Genomic DNA, 6,961 nt, shown 5'->3' on the forward strand with positions numbered 1-6,961 from the left:
AAAAAAAAAAAAAGCCAGTGGTGGTGGCATGCGCCTACAGTCCCAGCTACTCAGGAGGCTAAGTTGGGAGGATCACTTGATCCCAGGAGGTTTAGGCTGCAGTGAGCCAAGATTGAGCCACTGTACTGCAGCCTGGGTGACAAAGACCTGGTCTCAGAAAACAAACAGGCCGGGCACAGTGGTTCATGCCTGTAATCCTAGCACTTTGGGAGGCCGAGGCAGGTGGATCACCTGAGGTCAGGAGCTCGAGACCAGCCTGGACAACATGGTGAAACCCCATCTCTATTAAAAATACAAAAATTAGCTGGGCATGGTGGCGGGCGCCTGTAATCCCAGCTATTCAATAAGCTGAGGCAGGAGAATCGCTTCAACCTGGGAGGCGGAGGTTGCTATGGGCCAAGATCGCGCCACTGCATTCCAGCCTGGGTGACAGAGCGAGACTCCATCTCAAAAAAATAAAATAAAATAAAATAAAGATAAAGAGAAAACAATACAAAAAGCCAAAACTATATGAGAGGGGGGAAGGAGGCGAGGAATTTGCTGACATGGAGTCTCTGCTCTGAAAGTTAAACATAAAGTTCATGGCTAGGCTGGTTGCATCAGACGAGGCTGGTTGACATCTCCCAGGATACCTCAAGATGGTTTCTTGGTGAATTCATCCCAGTCCAAGGGATAAGCCTGAATCAGAAACCAGATTCCTCAGCTCACCAATGGGAATTGTCTTTCAGGGAAGGTCTATATTTACCAAAATTATACCTGAAGGTCAATCTGCTGATTTACTGTAACTGTCAAAGCAAAAGTAATTCTTCTTAGAATGTCAATTAGTTCATTTACAAAAAGAGATGAAAGTGATGTGCCCGTTTTCTTCCCATCACCATGATGTGGTGGGAAGCTGGCCTGTCGAGCTGGGCATCAGAACCAGCAGTTGGTCACAAGATAGCTTCAACAGGGCCTGGTGCCTCCATGTGCATGGCTAAAGTGCCTCTAGGATGGGCTGTGTCCTGGCCCTGGCCAGGTCCTCTGCTCTAGATGTGGCTGATTGTCACTGTCAGGGCAGGCTCTGTGATGCTCCCTTTCTGAGGGAGACAGGGTCTTCTCACTCTGTCACCCAGGCTGGAGTGCAGTGGCATGATCTTGGCTAACTGCAGCCTCTGCCTCCAAGGCTCAAATGATCCTCCTACCTCAGCCTTCCTAGTAACTGGGACCACAGGTGCATGTCACCATCCTGGCTAATTTTTTTTTTTTTTTGTATTTTTGTAGAGACAGGTTTTTGCCATGTTGCCAGGCTGGTCTCGAACTCCTGGACTCAAGTGATCTGCCTGCCTCGGCCTCCCAAAGTGCTGGAATTATAGGTGTGAGCCACTGTGCCCAGCCCCTTTCTGCACCTTCTGATGGACACATTCTTTATGTCTTAGACTCTCTAGTCAGCTTCCTCTTGGGAGGCTTGAAACTGAACTACCGTCTCCAGAGTTCTCCCAATCTTGGCTATAGAGTAGAATCACCTGGGGAAATGTAAAAACCAGTCATGTCTGCGCTTTGCCCTCACAGGCTCTGATCATATTAGGCTGAGGCGCAGTCCGGGTATGTTGAGTTTTACAAGCTTCCCAGGTGATTTCAATGTGTAGTCAAGGTTGAGCACCTTTGTGAAAAGCAGCTGTGTGTATTTCTGCCCTTGTCGTTTGAGTGTTGACTTTGCTCTGAGAGGGTCACTGAATATGGATCCGGTACCAAAGGTTTCTCAAGCATCACCTTGTTTCATTCCTTCTTTTTTCTTACAATATTCAGACCAGTCTGATACCTTATTTAATTCTTCAAACAGGCCTTCCAGGCAGTGAAAAAGAGCCATGGCCCAGGGAAGGCCATGAGGTATAATTCTGCAAAGATCTGAATTCATTCCCAGCCCCACCTTTTACCAGCCAGGTGACTGTGGGCATGTTTCCTAATCTCTCTGAATTATAGTTTCTGCATCTGTGAAATGAGTATAATTAACATCTGCCTTTCAAGGTTGTTATGAGGATTAAGTGAAGCAAAGATGGAAATCATCTGGCCCAGAGTAGTCTGTCCTGTACTGGCTTTTCCTTCTCAATAGGAGAATTGGGATTGACAGACATCACATTCCTTGGAGGTCCTCAAGAAAGGGAAAGTTCCCCATCGTATTCTGACCCAGAGATGTAAAGTTAAGAGGCATAAGGGGCCGGGCACTGTGGCTCATGCCTGTATTCCTAGCACTTTGGGAGACCAAGGTAGATGGAATGCCTGAGCTCAGGAGTTCGAGACCAGCCTGGGCAACATGGCGAAACTCCGTCTCTACTAAAAATACAAAAATTAGCTGGGGTTGGTGGTGTATGCCTGTAGTCCTGGCCACTTGGGAGGCCGAGGCTCGACAATCGCTTGAGCCTGGGAAGCAGAGATTGCAGTGAGCCGAGATCGTGGCACTGCACTCCAGCCTAGGCGACAGAGCAAGACTCTGCCTCAAAAAAAAAAAAACAAAAAAGAAAAGTGTATGAGACATGCAGCAGGGAGGTATTTGAGACCTGGGCCCTGCTGAGAATGCTACAACCTCTTTCCCTTCATATGATGAGGTCTCTGTAGCTATGAGGTCTCTGTAGGTGGGGCCAGATAGTCTGAGTGAAGAAGCAGCAGCCTCTGCGAGGGAGATAAGGGGCAGATAGAGGGCCTGGGGCCAGCACCCACTTCCAAGAACCATCAGAGAGGTTTTCTTGTTCCAGCGGCATCTCCCCTGGGCCAAGCCAGTCAGTGGGCCATGTCTGTCTATCTGGGACCTGCTATCTCCCCGGCTTTTTTTTTTTTTTTTTTTTTTGAGATGGAATTTCACTCTTGTTGCCCAGGCTGGAGTGCAGGGGCACGATCTTGGCTCACTAGAACCTCCTCCTTCTGGGTTCAAGCAATTCTTGTGCCTCAGCCACTCAAGTAGCTGGGACTACAGGCACATGCCACCATGGCCCGACTAATTTTAGCTCTTTTTTTTTTTTAGTAGAGATGGGGTTTCACCATATTGGCCAAGCTGGTCTCGAACTCCCGACCTCAGGTGATCTACCTGCCTCGGCCCCCCAAAGTTCTGGGATTATAGGAGTGAGCCTAAAATATTTTCAAAAGTAATATACACTCATATTATTAAAAAGATTCAGAGTTCAAAAGAGTATTCCGTGAAGCTAGTCTTCCCCCTACTCCTGAATACCTTCTAAACACCAGGGCAGCCAGAACCCAGCCTGACCTTAGGGGCACCATGAGTCAGAGAAGCCCCCACAATTCTCTAGTGAAAGCTCCCTACACAGAACCTGCCGCAGTCCAGATTGGAGTTATCCCTTCTACCCACTTTCATTCCCACATTTTCTTGCCCCCTGGCTCTGGCCATGCAGTCCTTTAATCAACTCTTTCTTTAAAAGCAGAGGAAATTCCATCCCAACCAAAATGCCAGTGTTGTACAGTCAGTTATTAGTTCTTCCCTCTTCCAGAGCCAGCTGGGAAAGATAATTAGGAAATTAGTAGTCTTGGACCCTTTAACCCACACCTTACCCCCTCTAAGAGTTCTCAAATAAGGACCTTGACTCAGAGAAGGGAAGAGGTGAGGCCCAGAATTGTCATGAAAATAAACAGTGAGGCTCCTAGGTCCCCAGGCCTGGGGGTGGCTATAGAGCTATTCTGAGCTGTGAAAACACAGCAGTGCTCTACTAGCAAGTAAACAGCCGCCTGTCCCGCCAGCGCCTGTCTGCCTGGCAGTGCCTGATCTTTAGCCAGCAGGCCAGAGACAGGGAAAGCAGCAGGGAGAGTCCAGCATGCCTCTCTTCTTTAGGGTGGAAAGGAACAGCAGTGTTTATTTTTAACATTTCATTCACTCCAGTGGTTGTGAAGTGGAAAGAGAGGCTAGCACCAGGGTCATGTAAGTCCAGGGGTTCTCTCCAACCTTGAATCCCAGAGAGCAGGATACCTGTTGCTCCCTCCTCAATGCCTGGGGACTTCAGTGATCGCTTCGGCAGCACATACACTAAAATTGCAATGGTGCAGGGAAGATTAGCGTGGGCCCTACACAAGGACGACATGGAAATTCGTGAAGCATTCCATACAAAAAAAATTAAATTAAAAATAAATATGAAAAATAAAGCTTGGACCAGCCTGGGTTACATGGCAAAACCCCATCTCTACAAAAAAAAAAAGAAACCCACAAAAATTAAACCCACAAAAAAACACCCACAAAAATTACCTGGGTGTGGTGGTATGTGCCTGTAGTCCCAGCTACTTGAGAGGCTGAGGTGGGAGCACCACGTGAGGCAGGAGGCAGAGGTTGCAATGAGCTGAGATCTCACCACTGCACTCCAGCCTGAGTGACAGAGTGATACAAACAAACAAATAAAAATAAAGCCTGGGAGCCAGGCATGGTGGCTCGCGCCTCTAATCCTAGCAGTTTGGGAGGCCGAGGAGGGGGGATCATGAGGTCAGGAGATGGAGATCATCCTGGCCAACATGGTGAAATCCCATCTCTACTAAAAATATGACAATTAGCTGGGAGTGGTGGCATGCACCTGTAGTTGCAGCTACTCGGGAGGCTGAGGCAGGATAATACCTTGAACCCAGGAGGTGGAGGTTGCAGTGAGCTGAGATCACACCACTGCACTCCAGCCTGGGGACAGAGAGAGACTCTGTCTCAAATAAATAAATAAATAGATGATAGATAGATAGATAGATAGATAGATAGATAGATAGATAGATAGATAGATAGATAGATAAAACCTGGGCACTTCGGGAGGCCGAGGCGGGCAGATCACGAGGTCAGGAGATTGAGACCATCCTGGCTAACACGGTGAAACCTCGTCTCTACTAAAAATATAAAAAATTAGCTGGGTGTGGTGGTGGGCACCTGTAGTTGCAGCTACTTGGGAGGCTGAGGCAGGAGAATGGCGTGAACCTGGGAGGCAGAGCTTGCAGTGAGACAAGATCGTGCCACTGCACTCCAGCCTGGGTGACAGAGCAAGACTCCGTCTCAAAAAAAAAGAAAGCCTGGAGACTTCAGCCTCCTGTGCTCTCCTAGGAATTCACCTGTGACCTCCTCATTGTCAAGTCAGCTGGTTGGCCTCTACTCATCTTTCTTCTTCCTTAATCATTTGGCCACATCTGATACTTGACTGTCAACCACCTTGAAACCCTTGTGTTCAGTGTTGCTCTGACAAAGTCTCCTCTCCTTTCTCTTCTTCCTCCTTCCTCAGCATGATGTTGGATCTTGGTTGGACACCAACCGGATGTCCCATACAGTCCCCACATCCATAGGTTCCTTTCACACCTGTTCTTGCTCAGACTCTCCTGCTTTGTAAGTGAATCTCCTCCTCTCTGTCATCCTCTGGGCAGTGAGCGTGGTAACTTCAGAGCCAACCTTGACAGCTCTTCATGCCCCATTTGCAGTCACTCATCAGGATCTGTCCAGATACTTTGTACTTGTGCTGCCCCTGGCCAACCCCATTGCCTAGACGTCCCCTAGTCACTTCATTACCTGTGATCACCTCTCCTCTTCTTGCTTCCCACCCCAAGCCATCCTATAGAATACAGGCCAAGGAGTCTTCTTACAATACGGTTCTTCTCACTTGTTACCTGAGAAATATTCAGTGGCTCCCCATTGCCTACAGAATGAAGTTCAAACACAAGCTCACCCACATTGGACACCAGCTTATCTTTCTAGTTTTATGCCCTGCAGTCCCCCTTGATGGCCACACACCAGATATATTAGATAATTTTGGATTTCCCAAACTTGCCTTGGTTTTTCCAACTTTGGTTTTTCCTCCACCTGGAATATCATTTTCCCCATCTCTGTATGACCAGATTCTAACTACACTTCAAGGTCAAGGAAATAAAGCCTTCTCAACCCATTGACCTCCACCCCTCATTAGCTGCAAAAGATCTGTCTGATTTGAACTCCTATGTTGGGGCACTTACTGCATTCAGACCTTGCATTATAATGGTTTTGCTTGCATCTTAACCTGCCATCCTGAGCCCTGAGTGCCAAGAAAGCATTCCTTCCAGCCTCCAGAACTGAGCTCTGCTTACATGTCTGGTGCCCAGTACAGCAGACTGTTCACACGGCTGTGAAAATGCTCCCCTCCCTGACATGTGCTCTTTTGCATTGTGACTTTGCCTCTCTTCCCATCAAGATATAAAGTTTATGTCTTCATCCTTTGAATCTGGGCTTGATCTTGTGACTTGCCTTGGCTAATGGGACATTAACAAATGTGATATAAGTAGGCCAGGCGTAGTGGCCCACACCCATAATCCCAGCACTTTGGGAGGCTGAGGTGGGTGGATCACTTGAGGTCGGGAGTTCGAGACCAGCCTGGCCAACATGGTGAAACCCCGTCTCTACTAAAAATATGAAAATTAGTCGGGCGCAGTGGCAGGGACCTACAGTCCCAGCTATTCGAGAGGCTGAGGGAGGAGAATTGCTTGAACCTGGGAGATGGAGATTTTTGTGGGCTGAGATTGCACCACTGCACTCCAGCCTGGGTGACAGAGTGAGACTGTCTCAGAAAAACAAACAAACAAACAACAAAAAGCAAATGTGATCTAAGTAAAAGCTTGAAAAGCATTTGCTTGCTAGGGCTTACCCTCTTTGGGCTATGATTAGAACCCCAACTCACAAAGGGGAGAAGTCCGGGAAGCCTCCTGGAGACAGGTTGCTACAACATGCGGCCTGCTAGCCACCCCCAGTCACCAGAGCTGAGAGTGAGGTCTTAGACTACCCAGCCCTAGTCCATGTGGCTGATCCATGAAGCGATCCCAGGAGAATCTGGCAGAACTGCCCAACAGAGCCTGGGCCAGATTGCTGACCTACAGAATTGTGAGCAAGGTATTGGTTTGCTGTTTTAAGCCACTACGTTTTTGGGTGGTTTCCTTTTTCTTTCCTTTTTTTTTTTTGAGATGGAATCTTGCTCTGTCGCCCAGGCTGGAGTGCAGTGGC

General features: G+C 48.1%; 1 long non-coding RNA gene across 1 annotated transcript in view; it reads left to right on the forward strand.

The window, feature by feature from the left end:
• LOC105502980 overlaps positions 1-6,961 on the forward strand; it is a 27,995-nt gene that overhangs the window by 12,535 nt on the left and 8,499 nt on the right. Inside the window, exon 3 of the long non-coding RNA XR_001000425.1 lies at positions 1,261-1,352. This is a non-coding gene — a long non-coding RNA (uncharacterized LOC105502980). The remainder of the gene's footprint in view (positions 1-1,260; positions 1,353-6,961) is intronic.

The sequence above is a fragment of the Colobus angolensis genome, unplaced genomic scaffold (assembly GCF_000951035.1).
Source record: "Colobus angolensis palliatus isolate OR3802 unplaced genomic scaffold, Cang.pa_1.0 Scaffold83, whole genome shotgun sequence".
Taxonomy (NCBI): Eukaryota; Metazoa; Chordata; class Mammalia; order Primates; family Cercopithecidae; genus Colobus; species Colobus angolensis.